Consider the following 18,176-nt stretch of genomic DNA (forward strand, 5'->3'; position numbering starts at 1 on the left):
CGAAGAAGCTTATCTTCCCTTTTAAAGATGATCAAGATCGTTTACAAATCCACCTAAAAAATATAAGATAAGGAAGCCCCGGTGGCATGCATTTGTGAAATCGAGATTAACATTGAGAGTTCCGGTATATCATAAATTTTATTAGAATAGAATTTTCAGTAAATTGGTTGTGTTTATTCATGCGTACTTGTGAGATATATATACTAAGAATGCATGTAAACCATTTTGAAAGGAGAGAAGCAAATTACAATCAGCACGAAGGAAAATGAATAAGTATAACCATCGAATCAGCAGGCTTGGATATGCTGGCCTAGAAGATAAATTGGTAAGTACTTGCACAAATCTTTTAAATATCAATTTATATATTGAACATAACATATACTCTACAAATAATTGGACTTCCTATTTATATGTTTTATAATAGAAAGAAGAGTTGGGAGAATCTTTTGATGAAGATGATAGAGCTAATTTGTGGCTTTTAGCTCGTCATGACAAGAATGGTGGATATTATGATGATGATACGAGGGAAGTGGCAGAAAAAATTGTAAGTTGTTTATATCCTTTTATAGATATTTGAGTATATGTACTTATGTGTAATGTGTAGTAATACTATTAGATATAGCAAACATGTAGTAGCTTGTGTGCTGGTATTTCTAACACCGTTTCCCAGCTCCTTTGTCTCACCTGAGTCCCTACCTTATGTACTCTCTGTTTGCATCATCTCCTTAGTTTTATTGCATATGGCTTGTACTGAGGTGGGTTGACATATGTTGTCATTATGCTTCTCCGTTTGCTCTTCTCTTGCTGCTGCACTCTCCTTAGATTCTTTGCCATTCTCTCCCCCCTCATGAAGGAAGTAGATTGATTAACAGTCCGCGAGCTCCCTTCCCCTTGATTTTTCGAGCTCGACATCTATGTTTCTAGCTGGGAGACTCCCATCCAGTTTCTGACCTTGATTTTCTGTGTCCTTGATTTTCTGGTCTTGATTTCCTGTGTCCTTGTTTTCTCATCTTGCTGTTTTCTCATCTTGCTGTTTTCTGATGGTCAAATGGTCAAATGGTCAAATGTTTGCTGTTTTCTGATCTTGCTTTTTTTTTTTGGGAACTCGTCAAATGGTCGTCCTATCAAACACATAGCATTAATACTCTTTCTTTTCCCAAAGATGCAGCTATTTAGGGAGTTCAAGTACAATACTCCGAAGGTCCCTGACCTTTAAGGTTATTTCAAAGATAAACAGTATCAACAGTAAAGATATTGACTTAGTCTCCTTCTAAAAGTTAAAGCAGTGCAAGCATGTTCAAAATAACAAACAAGAAACCTCGCAAGTATATCCAATCAAGTAATCCCCGGCCTATTACAATATATGATCACCAAAAAAGTCATACAGAAAAAAAATGTGCAAATTCTAAAGTTGTCGCCACCACAAACCACAGGCAATCCTAACAAGTTCTACCACTTGCCTCAAGCCTTGTTTGCAATGTTGTTTGATAGCCAATCCAGGCCCTCATAAAGGCCTTCTTCAGAGGTTGCACAAGTACTCTAATCAATGGCTTATCTAACGATGATATATATTGGACTGATAGAGTATAAGACCCCTTTAGTTTCTTTTATGTTCCGATTGTCACTTTAATTAAGTAAAAGTTCAACTGACGTGCAGGACCAACTAAAAAAAGAAGAGGCTAATGGGAAATTAGTAACCCAAGGAAGCGACGATGTTCTTGCGAAGGCACTAGGGACTCCAGAACATTGTGGAAGGGTAAGAGCAGGAGGTAAGTATGTCACTCTAACAACTTACTTCAATATCCCGAAGAAGGGGTCGAAGGCACATAGAGCAGAGATGGAATCTAGGATCCGTAAGAAAGAAGATGAGAACAAGGCGTTAAAGGAAAGAGTGAGACAGTTAAAGGCATTAGGTATTATACAAGGAATTACCACCAACGTGCCAGAACTAGAGAAAGTTGCTTCCAACAGTTCTAAAAATGAGGGAAGAAAGCAAATGTCAATCCCATTGGGTGACCAACTATCTAATGGTGCTAACAACAAGACAAATTATGAATGTCTTAACATTGAACTTGAAGCAAATGTGAGAAAGAAGTGCAAACAGGTAAATTTTTATACTTGTGATTATATAATGCAAATAGGTAATTATATTTAATAACTCAAACTATCCAATGCGTAGATAAAGAGCAGTGCTAGATCAAAAAGCGACGAGGCAATCTCAAAACCTAAATATGGAAAGGAGCAGGTATATGTTACTTAATGTTTAAACCGTAAATGTTATTTTATGTATATAATTCTTCAATTTTACTTTTATTTTTTTGTTAGGCTATGGGCTTGAAATACAAGAGTGTTGCTAAAACCAAATGCAAAGTGGCGGTCGTGAAACCTACTTTAGGAAATGAGCAGGTACTTGTTATTTTAGTGTAAACTACAATAAATAGTTGTACTATCAATATTAGTGTATGATTTTCATTGTGTGTTTATTAGGCTATGGGCTCAAAATGTGATGTGGCAATCCCAAAACCTAAATCAGGAAATGTGGATGTAAATGTTATGTAATTTCTATAGTGAGTTATCATGGTATTCTAGGATATTTGAACTTATCATTATTGTTATATTTGTCATTGATATCAAAAGTGTAAGCTGGCTTTGGAGTCAAAAGACAATGGTGTTGCTGATGCTAGTCTCATTGAGGGGTCAGGACTAGACGAGAAGATCCATAACGTTACATTGGGGGAAGGATATGTACGTGTTCATATTATACGTGCAATTTCAATAACTGCCATTTTGCCAAGACCAGTTCTTGATGATGATGTTACCACTGTTGGAGGAGCGGTTGGTTACATTGTGGCTTGGCCTCGGGAATTTGTGCTACTTTGTGATAATGCAATATCAAAACCTAAGTCGGGAAATGAGCAGGTACTTGATATTAACATGTTTACTAAAGGTTATACACTCACCATATTATTAAAAACATTATTATTATGCTTGTTAGGCTATTCGCTCGAAGGACAATAACAAGGTTCTTGAAGCCAAAAAGGACATGCCAATCTCTAAGTCTAAATCAGGAAATGCAAAGGTAAACTCTGTGTAATGTCCATAATTAGTGACCATAGTACTCTATTGTCTCCAAACTTACTATTATCGCTATGTTTGTCATAGTTTCCAATGTGTAAGTTAATTTTGGAGTCAAAAGGCAATGTTGTTGCTGATGCTAGTCTAATTGAGGGGTCAAGAGCAGATGAAATGATAAATGATGTTAGATTGGGGGAAGGTTATGTGCGTGTTCAAATTATACGTGCAATTTTTGCAACTACCCTTTTGCCAAGACCGATTTTTGATGATGACATTACCACTGTTGGAGGTGCGGTTGGGTACCATGTGGCTTTGGCCTCGTGACTTTGTCTTTGCTTGAAAATATGGTAAAACATTTAACACTTTTTACATATATCTATAACTATTTATTCTTTTTTTTTCCTATAACTATTTATTCTTATTATGAGTTGTTTTTTTTTTTTGTTAGTGATGAAGTTGAATGCGATGAGTTCGATGAATGTATTTGAAAGAGTTTGGGGTTTTGGTGGGAAGTGTAATGAAAGGAAATCACATAAGTCAAATGGACACTAGGGTTTTTGAGCGTGAGTTGCAATTTTTTATCGCCAAAGATGAGATCATGGATGTTTGTCAACCTAAGAATTTGTTGAATGCCAATTGCATTATTGCTTATATCAGGTGTGTCAAATATTTTTGATTGATGGGTTGTTTGATTACTCCTCTTCGATGTGTAGATGTACTAATGTTTACTTTCCCTTTTAGATATTTGTTTGAGAAATATGAAAGTTCTCAACAAAAATTTGGATTTTGCTATCCCGCTGATTTCAGCCGTTATGCTGATAAGAAAGAGATGAGTCGTTTTGTCTTGAATAGATTACAGGCAAGACAAAGAGACCAAGTTATTTTCCTTCCTTACAACCCAGGGTAAACATGTTGGCTATGTTAATTAAGATCTGTTGGATCTCATTAATTTTGTTTTATATTAATTTGTGATGCTATTGTTCTATATATGATTTTAGGAATCATTGGGTCTTGGTAATGATTGACGTAAGTGCAAAAGAAGTATATTATCTTGATTCAATTGGATGTGAACCGAATATAAACCTAAAAGTGATGGTGAACACGTGAGTTGATTTTTACTTTTACTTTTAATTTTTGTATGATAACATTACATATGCCTACATCTTTTAACATATTGAAATTCTTCTTTATGGGATCAAAACACTAACATTGGGTGAAGGAAAGAGAGTGGAACCAAAATGGCAAAAGTGTGTCAGTAAATAAGCATTACATGAATATACAATGTAAATTATAGTCCATTATCGATCGAATGTTGATCAACAATTTTTTGATGTTGGTGTGTAGTGCCCTAAACAACTGGAGATTTTGAATGTGGATATTACATCATGCGGTTCATGAGACACTTTATGAAGAACCCTAATCAATCACTTAAAACAAAGGTTAATAGTTGTTATTTCTCATACTAATTGCAAGTATATAAAAAGAACAGAGATGATTGTAATTTCTTTGTTGACTTATGTAGCTAATGGAGTTGGCTAACACTAGGACATATGCAAGCGCGGACCTTATTGAAATTCGTCTGGAGTTTATCGAGTACATCGAGAAATTTATCTCGGCATAGGTATGTGCACCATTTATATATCTTTTATGTTTGATAGATATTTGGGGGTTGTATATAAAGCTTTAGTTTGAAATTTTTCCACCATACATTTCGAATTTAGGTCTGATTTCTTATGTTCTTTCCTTTGCTTATTAGCTAAAGGGTTATTTGTTGTCGGGAAAAGGAGCTCTAATGGTACTTTAGAATAATAGGGACTAATAGCTAAATCCGGGCTTGAAGTTTGTAGCTAGGCAGACTACTCTCTAGCTTCCAGCTATTCTTCCTTCTCTTATGGGACTTGAAGCCAAGTAAAGGCAGACTTCTTTGTTAAGTTATAGTCTTTAAGATATGGGACTTAGGCGGGAACCTCAGTTAAACAAACTAGTAATCTTAGGCTTTACTACGACTTATCGCCCGACAAGTAAACTACCTTAACCCCCGAAATCTAAGTAAGGAGTTGGGCGTTTGAGCTAGGAGTTGAACCGCCGCCATTCGGATTTAGAGATAGTAGTTCCCAAGTATGATATGAAATAGGAAGGATAAAGGCCTTGTCCTACTCTAATACAAGTAAGTAGCTAACGCTTACCTTAATCCCCGGAAGTAAGGATTTTGAAGCTCGGGAGCAAGAGTAATCAGAAGTTGCTGCTGACAGGTGGGGAGCTAGTCCCGAATAGAATGCTTGGGGAGTTCGAAGTTCTTTACAAGACAGATGGGAACTGTAGCTAACAAGTGTGCCCTGAGTGGAATCCTACTTATACTCTTTCTACTATATTGGCAGGACGGGTGCCAAGTTATTAGTAGCTAGGCAGCTAAGGCAGTAGTAGTTCAGGTCAGGTCAGGTCAGGGCATGAAGCTACAGGTTCTATTTGTGGTCGTGAGACAGAGGTCAGAGGCAACTTGTTATATAGGTAGCTGAAGAGTATAGTCTATGCCAGTTTTAGGTTCAGGCTCACCTTATCTCCTCAGGCATCCTAGAATCTTGCCGATCCCCATCTCCTACCTAGCGCCATTAACTGTGTAACCAGAGAGTATAGGCGTAGCATACATGTCTGTCACAGATATGAGGACGTCTAAAGCGATCCATGCTTCCTAAATGATAAATTTCATATTTGCTCAAATGTTATAGCAACTGAAGTTTTTTCTTAAGCAACAAGGGTAAATGGTCCCTTTTCTCTACAAATAAGAACCACGGGTTTTATGTCTTAACTATATCTTATTTTAGGTCATTGAACCCGTGGTCATGTTTTTGGTGGTTTATGCCTTAATTGTTAGATGTGTTTTGTTAATCGAGGATTCAAATTTCTAGTACCACTTGAATAATCGCAAGCAAAGGGAGAGAAAGAAAGAGAGGAGTTATTGAGTAGAAGGAAAAGGAGAGATTTGAGTTTGGGCAAAGAAATGAGAGTGTGAAGAAGAAAAACGAGATAGTCGGATGAACATGTGACAATCTGGACCCCCCCCCCCCTAGGGGCCCGAAAACATTAAGCTCCCAAGACTTGATTAAATCCATGTATAATGACTAAGATATTTCATGGGAATATCATTTGAGTTTGAAATGGGTTCGATCCCCGCCTACTTGTCAACATCTCCATTTCAATATCTTGATATTTTTTTCTGCTTTTGCTTTTTTTTTTTTTCTTGGAAGATGATACTACTTGGGCATACATGGTCTAATCTAACATGGGATTGTTTAACAATTGTGCGAAGATCTTTGCTATCTTTCTTTGGTGGTGGTGAGTGGTGAGTGGTGAGTGGTGATGATTTTGATTTTTGTTAGTTCTTACTTGAAGTGGTAATAAGCCCGACTCACATGATGGATCGATGAAGTTTAGCCATCGATGTTCCCATCGGGTACAAGAGGAAGTTTTTAGGCCAATGACGCCTCAAATTCTCAATGTAGGATGTGGATCATTCACAAAATATATGGATGTAGATTCAGTCCATTTCTTGTATATGAAACGTACTTTTGTTTTAATCTGTGAGTGGTAGCGAACTCTTGGGTTGACTTCGACAAATCCACTTCCTTCCTTTTCTGTTTCCCCCCTTTCCATTTTTTATTTTCAATTCTTTTTTGGGTTAAGTAGCCTGAAGTTAAGACAGAGGGATTGTAATAGGTAGCTAGCCTGAGTCTGACAGTCCTCCCTTCTTGTTTGGATTTCGATCCATTGGACTCTTAGCAGAGGGAGATGGCCCCCTCATGGGGTAACGATCTAGTTCTTGTCCATTTTCCTTGCTTTTGCTTCCCCGTCCGCCCTTCTTCCCCGTTGGAGTGTAATAAGGCCTGTAAGCTTCTTGTTTTCACTTGCTAGTCTTAGATTGAACCATTCTCATTGCCTCTATCCCTATGAGTGAGTCATCCTTTCTTCTAATGCTTCCGATTGGAAATTCCTTACTCTATCTCTTCTAGTATCGGTCAGTATTTCACTAAAAAAGAGTTACTTCCTCCAGTTAGGTTTTTTTTTCCTTCTTACGGTTAGTTCATCTTTGATATGTCCTTGAGTCCAATGAGGCTAAAGAGTTAGAAGTCTTAGACTCCAAGAGCAAGTGGTCTAACCCAAACTACTAGTAACGGGATTTGCCTGCAATACGAGTAAGGGTAATGGAACTCTTGTTTGAGAACTTTAGCTACGAACTTAGGTTAGCTAGCCCAACTTCTCCTATGGCTATTTGGATTAAGGAAGTAGGGTAATGCGCAGACAAAGAAGGCCTAATCTTATAATGGTGAGTCGAATCAGGCGCGGCAGCCGTTCCAAGGCTTTTATGCCACCTAAAGGCCTAAGATAGGAGAATGAGGTTCATGTTTAAGTATCCTCCAGGTTTTGCCTATATTCTTTGCTTTAGCGATTGAGTTCCCTTTTCCGAAGTGGTGGTAGCCTATACCTTTTAGTGCTTCGCTAGTTAGTACATATCGATATATCCTACTGATGGTGTAATGCGTTATTTGGGGCTTAACCAATATGATTCTCTGTCATAATTGATTGTATCTCTTTCGTTTAGTAGTTATTGACTTAGTGTGCTAACACATTGTTTGTGTATTTTTTTAATACTGTGTAGAAGTTGTTATATGATTATATTTTTAGTTTACTTATTAAACAAACTAACACATTCTTCTTCATATATCGTTTTTTTAGGCTATAAGTGAGATAACACGGTAGCTCAATTAAGTTTGTTTGAGATGGATCGGTTGATTAGCAATTTGTTGGATGGGTTATGTAAATTACATTGTTGTTGGATTATGAGACTTGATTTTGAATCAAGTGCTTAAGTTATTTAATTTTTTTTTCTCTGTGAATAAATCATGTAATATGAACAAGTTCTTGGAATGATTTATGTTAGTAATAAAAGTATGATTCTTGTTTCCGTAATGGACTCTAGCTGTCAAGTGTCTGAATGTATTGGTGGTGTCGGAATGTATTAGTTTATAGGAATTTTCAGATTTACAGGAAAAAAAAAAAAAAAAAAAAAAAAAAAAAAAAAGTTATGACGGCTTCCAAAGAACTGTCGTGTGGCATACCAATTCTTGACAGTTTTTAGTGTTAATTTCTTGACGCTTTTGTTTCTCATGATGACACTTAAATAAAAACAATCATAAATGAAAGTTTATTTTTTGACACTTTTTCTAATAAATTATGACGGTTAAGTAAAACATGTCATGCAAAAGGATCCAGTTATGACGTTTATAAATGAGCTTTTGTCATATTAAATTCGAGCTTTGATGTCAGCTTCTCCAAAAACATTATCAAAATTATGATGCTTTTGGTTAACTTTTATGACAGGCTCTATAACGACGGTAGTTTTTTTAATGAAAAAATGTCATTAAACCGGTTTCATGACGGCTAAAAGCCATCATCACAAGTCATTTTTTTAGTAGTGTATGGCCTCTAGAATCAGGACAGTTCCTTGTAAAAAATTCACCCCAAAGGCGTCCTACAGATGTTAAATGACTTAATTCCAATAGTTTTTTTGCGGCTCTACTTGAGTTTAACCAGCACATATTTTTTGCTCTATTTGGTGGTATATCAACTGGAGCCATATTTTTGTTAATTCCCCTCGTACATTTTTTCTTGGTTATGTTCAGCTGGAATGTATTGCATGCGGCAACACATGGTATGCTTTTCGAGATGAAGTCTCTACACTGACCATTGATGTACCAAGTGTTGCTCGGAATGTTGGAACAGCACCATGGGCTACTGCCAAATTTGAAGATGTTGAGAAGAAGCTGATGAGCCCCCGTAAGTCGGAGAAACCTTCTCCTGACATATTCCGCAAGGCAAATGCCCCTTCTGTTCCTGGTTTGGATAATCAAAAATCATTCAAAAGCCCAAAGTAGAAGCCCAAAAACAAACCGAGTAGGAATTTTGCCTTGTTGAGTTTACTAAGCATATAAAAGGTCTTTGTATAAAACCGATCATATTTTAGTGGTTAGAACATCAAAAGTAGCATACTGGTAGTTCATTTTGTACTCTGCATAAATCTTAATCTATAGTCTATAAACTGCTTACAAAGTATACTTGTCTAGTGATCTTGTTACATGTCAGGAAATGTTTCTTAATGTGCATGTAGGGTCCGGACTTTACGCCATCGTGAAGAGTGGTGTCAAAGATGGGACATTGGCGTGATGAAACTTTGTTAAATGCGGAAGAAATTGAGTTTACCTCAGATGGAACTCATGGAACACAGTGCTAGAATAGAAGGTTTTAGAGGAACTCTACACGAGTCTTTAAACTTTGTAAAGAGAGATTTTGATGTTGTAATTGGCAATTTTTATTTTTTTTAGATGTTTATGTTGTTAAATATTATTTGTACAAAGGTACAGAGTACAAGTATAAAAACCATTCAAATTAATTTACACGGAAGTATAACACAACCAGCAGAGATAAACAATGATTACAAATGAGAGCACTAAAACAAAATAAGTAACCTGAATGAACAAACTTACCATCGCAAGATTCTTTTTAAGCCCTATCCCTGAATGGAACATTTTTGCCAATTGGAAAAATGCCTTTGGTTGACCAGCCATTGGCTGCTTCTATGAAATATGTGCATGCCATCTTCGCATCCTTTTTCACACCAATCCCTTTGAGATATAACACCCCGAGATTATAATGACCACCAGCCTCCTCATTTTCGGCAGCTTTCTCAAAGTACTCCTTCGCCTGCAATGATTAGAAGATTAAGCTTCATAAATAAGTGCATGGCCTTTTAAAAAACTAGCTACTAACACGTAACAAGCATTATTAGAGGCTATCACAAGTGGGGAAAAAAGACCAAAACTATTTTAAATAAAAGAAAGAAACCATTTAACTTCTTAAAACAATGACATACGAGGTAAGGAAGAGAGAGAGTGAGGATGGGAAGAAGATACACAGACAGTTTATGTAGCATTCAGCAATTACACAGACATGATGATACCAGTGTAACCATCATTCCTGACACCCAAGAGCTGAACAATGATGAATTACAACTCTTTTACTCTGAGAATCAAGAGTATGCAGCATTGGTAGAGGAACATTCACTCTTGGATGATGATATCTCTGAAAAAGAAAGGGAGGTCTTTGATGACCATACCGATGTCAACTCTGTTGTTATGCCACATATTCTAACTAGATCGCATTCGAATAACGAATGGACTGAGGTTGTGATACCTAAGAAAGGGGCTAAAAAGCAAATATTGACTCTATCTCATGGAGAGATCAATGATCCCACTATGACAATGCTTAAAAAAGGAGCAAATATTGATACGCTTCTATTTGTTCAAGCCTAAGTCTACCTAAGCTAGTGAGTCATTCTTTGGAGCTTCCACCGCACTGGAGAATGCAAAGATTAGAGGCTAGGTGGTATACTGAAGTATGCATGAAAGAAGGAGATATTGATCATGACCTACTTAAATTTGCAATTTTGAATTTTAATATGGTACAAGAAACACACCAGAATGAGCTGAAGGATATGTCAAGGTTAGGGATTGGTTGTTAATATTTGTTGCTTGATGTATGTCAAGAGTTTGAATTATTATACCTCCAACTAAAATTCAGTGATGTACTGTCTCTCTGTTCTTTATGTTTTAGGTGGTGGAAGGATCTTGGTCTAGGCTCCCATCCCAAGTTGAGCTTTGCTCGAGACAGGTTGATGGAGTGTTTCTTTTGGACAACTGGAGTGATAGGTGATCCCAGATTCTATTAATGTAGAAAATGGTACACGAAACTAAATACAATGGTAACAACCATTGATGATGTTTATGATGTTTATGGCACTTTGGACGAGCTTACGCTTTTGAGAGGTTAGTAGGAGATTGGCTCACGTTACTCCAGTTCAGTGTATCATATACTATATATGGTGTTGTTTCAACTTGTTTGACATTTTTAGATGGGATATCAACACAATAGGAGAACTTCTAGATTATATGAAAATATGCTTCCTAGCCCTCTACAAGGTTGGGCTTATGTTATTCTGAAGGAACAAGGTTGGGACGCCATACCATACCTAAAGCAATCGGTATGTCCCCAATTAAGCATGTTAATAGATAATACATTTTCCTTCATTGTTAATTGATCATCGATAAATTGATATAAGTTACCACATTAATTAGTTAATTCCTTTGAATTTTTATCGCAAATGGACGATTTATGCAAAAGTTATTTGGTGGAGGCAAAGTGGTATTACAACAAGTATACACTAACATTTGGCGAATATCTAAGCAATGCATGTATTTCAATATCAGGGCCCCTTCTGCTAGTTCATATTTATTTCTTTATAGAACAAGATATCACTAAAGAGGCTCTAGAGTGCTTAGGAAGCTACCCAAATGTTATACGTTCTTCATCAATGATTCTTCGACTTTTAGATGATTTTGGAACATCAAAGGTGTGTAATAATGCAACATTTCTTAAACTAGTCTCAGCTGCCTAACTGCCTTGGATAGAGTATTACAAATATAATTAGAATATATAACCTACAAATTCCTTCTCTTTATTATACATAGGCCGAGCTTGATGGTTCCCAGTATTTTTCCTTGCTGCGGCACTCGCTCTTCGTTACGGCCGTCTCTCACAAATTCTCCCATCCTCCCCTTCTCCCCCATCCTCTGCACCAACCACTTGAGAGCGTAACAGTCATCCGTCTCATGATTTCTTATCTGATGGTATGCACAGAGTAGCTTCACAGGTATCTCCGTTAGCATACTTCGCGGTCCTTCATATCCGGTAAACCCTTTCTTAAGGGAAAAATCTCACTGAGCGGTTTGTTCAATGGAGTTTGTTCCACTTCGCGGTATGACTTCCTCTCCTTGTACTCCCTCCGAATCCTTTCCCGGCTTCCCTCCGTTCGTGCTCTATATCCGCGGTATCGACCACTTTCCTTTTCCGACGCCCCCGATCTCCGCCGTTCCTGTTCCTTCTCCAAAGACAACACAACCTTCCCTGCCCTCTAAGAATCCTTTTGCATAGAGTCTTCATACCTTATATACTTTTCCACTCGTGGATACAGCTCATGCAACGTCGCTATCTCATTTTTAGCTACGTACTGGTGAACTCCGGTTCCCGGACGCAATCCCCTTTCAAACGCTATCACCGCTGTCCTCTCATCCAGATTCTCTACCTTCAATGTCTCCGCCTCGAATCGACATAGGAACTCTCTAATTGACTATGAGGACCGTTGTCGCACATTGAACAGAGCCGCGATGTCCACCACCCTCTTTTTCTGGTGTATGAAATGATCCACGAACGCCTGCTCCAACTCTTGAAAGTTTTTAATGCTCCTAGACGGCAATCTGTAGTACCAATCCGATGCGCCTCCTTTCAGACTAGCCGGGAACATCATGCACCGTAGACCATCAAACCGAGCCTCCTGCCATAGCGGCATCTGCTGTCTAAAATGATGGATGTGGTCCGCAGGGTCTCCTTTGTCGTCGTACCTCTCAAACCTCGGCTGGGCGAATCGCTTGGGAACCTCTGATGCCCATATGTCATCTGCTAGCGGGTTACAATTCAACCCAACCACCACCTGGCTGGCCGCTCCCCCACGCTCCTTCGTCTGCTGCCGATTGGCTTCCCTATCATTGTCTATCATTTCTTAGACTTGCTCCATTGTTAACCCCGCCACCGGGTTTTCCACTAAGTTTGGTCCGGTCTCCTCCTCGTCACCAGATTCCTCACTCTACTCTTCCCCTGCCTCCTCCTCCATCTTCTCCCTCTCTTTCCACAGCTCATCGTTTTCATTTCTCAGCCTTTCGATCTCTTCACTCATCAGACGCGCCTCTTCCGCCGCTTGTCCTTCTTCCAGTTCTTCCCCCTCCTCTATCATAGCTTCCGGCGTCAGCTCTTGATCCCTAACTTTCTTTGGCCTTCCCGCTGCTCTCTTCGGTGCCATTTCTGAATTGCTCTTCTCTTCCCTACAAACGGCGCTACAATGGTAATGTCGTGCGCCATTCCAAATGTCGCGTGGGGGGTTTTTTTTTTTTTTAACTTTTTCAATTTAGCACGACATTCGTGCAATTGGGAATGTCACGTGGTTTTTTTTTTTTTTACTTTTTTCAATTTGGGACGACATTGGGAGTGTCGCGCGACAGTACCAATGACGCGCTGGGTGAAATTTGCGGCCACCTAGAGTTGGTCAGATTTTGAGAAAAGTTTTGTCAAATTTTGGAGGCAAATCTGCAGGTGATACTACCACCACTTAGAGATGCTCTTAGAACTTGGGCTTGAAGGATTACACAATGGCACAGCTATCATCTTTTAGGCTTTTAGCCCGGAGAGAGTTGAAGTCCTGGGTCCGCCCCTGCCTCTAATAATGCTTGTTACGTGTTAGTAGCTAGTTTTTTAAAAAGGCCATGCACTTATTTATGAAGCTTAATCTTCTAATCATTGCAGGCGAAGGAGTACTTTGAGAAAGCTGCCGAAAATGAGGAGGCTGGTGGTCATTATAATCTCGGGGTGTTATATCTCAAAGGGATTGGTGTGAAAAAGGATGCGAAGATGGCATGCACATATTTCATAGAAGCAGCCAATGGCTGGTCAACCAAAGGCATTTTTCCAATTGGCAAAAATGTTCCATTCAGGGATAGGGCTTAAAAAGAATCTTGCGATGGTAAGTTTGTTCATTCAGGTTACTTATTTTGTTTTAGTGCTCTCATTTGTAATCATTGTTTATCTCTGCTGGTTGTGTTATACTTCCGTGTAAATTAATTTGAATGGTTTTTATACTTGTACTCTGTACCTTTGTACAAATAATATTTAACAACATAAACATCTAAAAAAAAAATAAAATTGCCAATTACAACATCAAAATCTCTCTTTACAAAGTTTAAAGACTCGTGTAGAGTTCCTCTAAAACCTTCTATTCTAGCACTGTGTTCCATGAGTTCCATCTGAGGTAAACTCAATTTCTTCCGCATTTAACAAAGTTTCATCACGCCAATGTCCCATCTTTGACACCACTCTTCACGATGGCGTAAAGTCCGGACCCTACATGCACATTAAGAAACATTTCCTGACATGTAACAAGATCACTAGACAAGTATACTTTGTAAGCAGTTTATAGACTATAGATTAAGATTTATGCAGAGTACAAAATGAACTACCAGTATGCTACTTTTGATGTTCTAACCACTAAAATATGATCGGTTTTATACAAAGACCTTTTATATGCTTAGTAAACTCAACAAGGCAAAATTCCTACTCGGTTTGTTTTTGGGCTTCTACTTTGGGCTTTTGAATGATTTTTTATTATCCAAACCAGGAACAGAAGGGGCATTTGCCTTGCGGAATATGTCAGGAGAAGGTTTCTCCGACTCACGGGGGCTCATCAGCTTCTTCTCAACATCTTCAAATTTGGCAGTAGCCCATGGTGCTGTTCCAACATTCCGAGAACCACTTGGTACATCAATGGTCAGTGTAGAGACTTCATCTCGAAAAGCATACCATGTGTTGCCGCATGCAATACATTCCAGCTGAACATAACCAAGAAAAAATGTACGAGGGGAATTAACAAAAATATGGCTCCAGTTGATATACCACCAAATAGAGCAAAAAATATGTGCTAGTAAAACTCAAGTAGAACCGCAAAAAAATTATTGGATTTAAGTCATTTAACATCTGTAGGACGCCTTTGGGGTGCATTTTTTACAAGGAACTGTCCTGATTCTAGAGGCCATATGTTAAAAACATTATAATAATGAGTCGGGCTTTTGTAAAGCAAAGCCTATATTACAACTTTTCATAACCCCAAAACACATCACACTGTTTGAATTTAGTGTACTAAAATGGGACAAAGCGTTTATTGCAAAGACAATTGACTAAAAGGTGGAACCAGGCAAAGGCAAGATAATGGGGATACTAAGCACCGATTCACTAAACAACAAGTTTACACATAAAAGTACATTTCGGCGAAGTTAAAGGTCAAAGAGGGATTCTGTGATTCTGTAAGATTTTTACTGATTAGGAAAACCTGCTATTAGCTTAGTTAAATCCTTGGGCAGGGCGCCTCTGTATCAGAGTAAGTTCTATTCTCAATCAATAATCTAGACAACTAGATGTAACATCGTGCATTGTTGATGAAGACTTGATTACATTGTCCCTCCCATCACTTCAACAGAGCATTTTTGGTTATTCTTCGGACATTGGTGCTTTCAGGTTTTCTACTTGATTGGAATCTTACTTTGTTTCACAGCTTCCAGTCCCGAAGCAATGAGGTATAATCTACTTCAGTGCTTCCTCTTTTTGGGAGGCGGACTAGAACTACGTAACATATAAGAGCACCTCTTTTTGTATCAAATGAAACTAGGATACTTGGATCAACTAGTAGTAAAAGAAGAATAAGGAAGAGTGGAAGCCAAGAGAAGCAGAGAACGAGACGAGGCACTGAGGTCATAAGCCCTATGTCTCGTTTTCAATGAACTTAGTAAGTTATTACGTACGTGGTTACACAACTTGAAGGTTTCTCTCTAATGGAAAAAAAAAGAATATCATAGGGAAAATATTGAACCTGATAGCGGTCTCCACGTGCTCCAGCTTGGATAATGTCTGTCAAACCCACTTTTTTCTCGTGGCATCTTTGGCATCGAGTGTAAGCATAAATTTAATAGAGAGGATCATGAATCACAAATTATTTCACATAATATGAAGAATATAAATAATGAATCAATAAAAGGTTGTACCTTGATCCATAGTGAAAATAATGTGTAGAATCCGATAATGAAAAGCAAATCACCGTTTCTCTTCCAAACCTTTATAAGCTTTAATGTGTTGATTGTTGTAGTAGAGAAATATGAGGTTTCTCCACTCTTATATAAAGGATGGAGAGAGGACGGTGGTTTCAAAGTCTTTTAGTCTTCCACCTTCCCATAATTGGTGGAGTAAGTTATTTAACCTTCTTCTCTTAATTAGCCAATGTAATTAAGGCGTGAGTAATAGGATATTTACTTAAGGAGTAACCCACATCAATTTAAAAACTGAAACTCTATAAGGTTTTGACTTGTTGACCACTTTATGGAGGATATGATATAGTGGTCTTTGGACTATTATATCATATCTTAGATTCTCCCACTTGGTCTATATGACAAAACTATATAGGGATTTTATTTTATAAAACGTTTTGTAAAACGACTCGTGTGGGTTAACAATAAAAACAACATAATTGCAATCACGTTTTGAAAATATATCCAATACATGCCTTTACATAATTTGGTTATCATAATATCATTATCAAACAAATTACTAATGTGAGTTATGGCGGTAATATGTCAAATATGCACGTGTGTGACATCTTTCCTTCCATATACCATGTCACTAGCAACTTGCTTAATATGATCTATAACTGAGAAGTTAGGCAAAAATTTATTGCCTATTAATGTCCAGTAATAATATTCGGTTTCATTCATAATAAGTACGTACTCCCACTAATGAAACAGAAATGATTAAAACATGATAATTGAGCTCTTTAGGTGTTAGATGAAATAAACATAAAATTTCAATCCAATTAACCATCATTGCGTCATGGGTTATATCAAATACTCTTATTTTAGTTGACATTTCATAATTATACGTGTTTGATAGAAACCAAATGGTTAATGTATCAATTATTATAAGTTGGTGCTATTATTATCAATATACACTCGATGTTTCTACAGTTCATAAGTGTTCTCCAAATCCAATCTTGCACCTAAATCTCGGGTATAACTCTTAAAGAAGATAAGGTGCAACATAAGTTTTAGCAACTTGGCAATAATGTAAACAACTAATCCAAACTCTAAGATAATATGCACACTATATATCATAAATTGTGGCCTCAAAGCAAACCACAAACTCAGCAGTAGCAAGATAATCTGTCTGATCTGAGTTTAAATATTCAATCACACGAATATGTGATAAATCATCATAAATGTGAGCAGATAGTCACCTATTCATATAAAGTACGTTAGTAGCTGAACAAATCAATATAGATAATCTATAAGGAAGTTTACTAAGATATATATGCTTTATGAGACAACTCCATAATTTGCCTCTTCAATATTCTTAGTTTTGTGTAATAAACCAAAATCACAGTTGTTTAGCGTAAAAGTCATAAACATACAAGACTGAAATTATAAACTAACTCCCACTGACCTTCAAGTATATACATTGCTAGACAGTATTTTCCATGCAACCGAAGGAATTAATGATATCGTTAAACTTAAGCTATCATTATGGGAATTTTGTTTAAGTTCATACTATGACTCTTACGTTTACAATACTTACATAAAGTTCCATGAAGGAAAGCGGTTTTATATATATTTGGTGTAATTCAAAATTAAAATGAGTCACTTAGCCATGATAATTCTATATAGAGTCATTTTAGGATACAAATAGAGGCTCATAAAATAATCAACACCTCTCTTTAAGATGAAATCTTTAGAACAAGTCCATCTTTATTTCTCTCAATATTGCATGTACTGTCGAGCTTAGTCTTGAAGCTAGACTCAACGAACTTGTATTCGAGAAGATCTTAGACGTCATTATGTTCTGTAGATTTCAACTTTGCTTTATAGTGTTAATCCATTTAGTATAATCAATACATATGCTATGGCATCTTAAATGAAACCAAGTCTTCATAGTCCTTTTACTTAGACTCTTATAGATATACCACAAACTTATTTGGAATTGCAAACCTCTTTTCTATTTGAGATTTTGTAATGCAATTCCTTGTGGTTATTCTACTATCTGTTCATTGGTGACATTTCATTATGGAGTGTACGTGATCAGTCAATTGGTGTTCATTATTGTCAAACTAATCAACAACATGAGGAACAACAACTTTCTTAGAAGTGAAAGGTATAGGGACAAGCACCCAAACTTCTATATTTACCACATTTCTGAAATGAATCACAATATCTTTGTTATATGTCACTCCAACTGATTTCACCAATCTTACTTATCTAACATTATTGGTTTCAATTATTCTTGTACCATAGTTAGATAAGTAAATACCCTTTGGATTTTCTAAGGCAACTTATTAATAAACAACCAATAAC

General features: G+C 37.2%; 2 long non-coding RNA genes across 2 annotated transcripts; one reads left to right on the forward strand and one right to left on the reverse strand.

The window, feature by feature from the left end:
* Positions 1–4,439: 4,439 nt before the first annotated feature.
* Positions 4,440–7,949, forward strand: LOC147494860 (uncharacterized). The gene is made up of 3 exons (XR_015198133.1): positions 4,440–4,514; positions 4,598–4,696; positions 7,807–7,949. It is a non-coding gene; the product is annotated as an uncharacterized LOC147494860 (long non-coding RNA).
* Positions 7,950–14,191: 6,242 nt separating this feature from the next.
* On the reverse strand, positions 14,192–16,060 carry LOC147494861 (uncharacterized). Its single transcript, XR_015198972.1, has 3 exons — positions 15,825–16,060; positions 15,653–15,719; positions 14,192–14,618 (listed from the first exon to the last, which is right to left on the reverse strand). It is a non-coding gene; the product is annotated as an uncharacterized LOC147494861 (long non-coding RNA).
* Between the last annotated feature and the right edge of the window lie 2,116 nt (positions 16,061–18,176).

This window comes from Coptis chinensis, chromosome 6, assembly GCF_015680905.1.
Source record: "Coptis chinensis isolate HL-2020 chromosome 6, ASM1568090v1, whole genome shotgun sequence".
In the NCBI taxonomy this organism is placed as follows: domain Eukaryota; kingdom Viridiplantae; phylum Streptophyta; class Magnoliopsida; order Ranunculales; family Ranunculaceae; genus Coptis; species Coptis chinensis.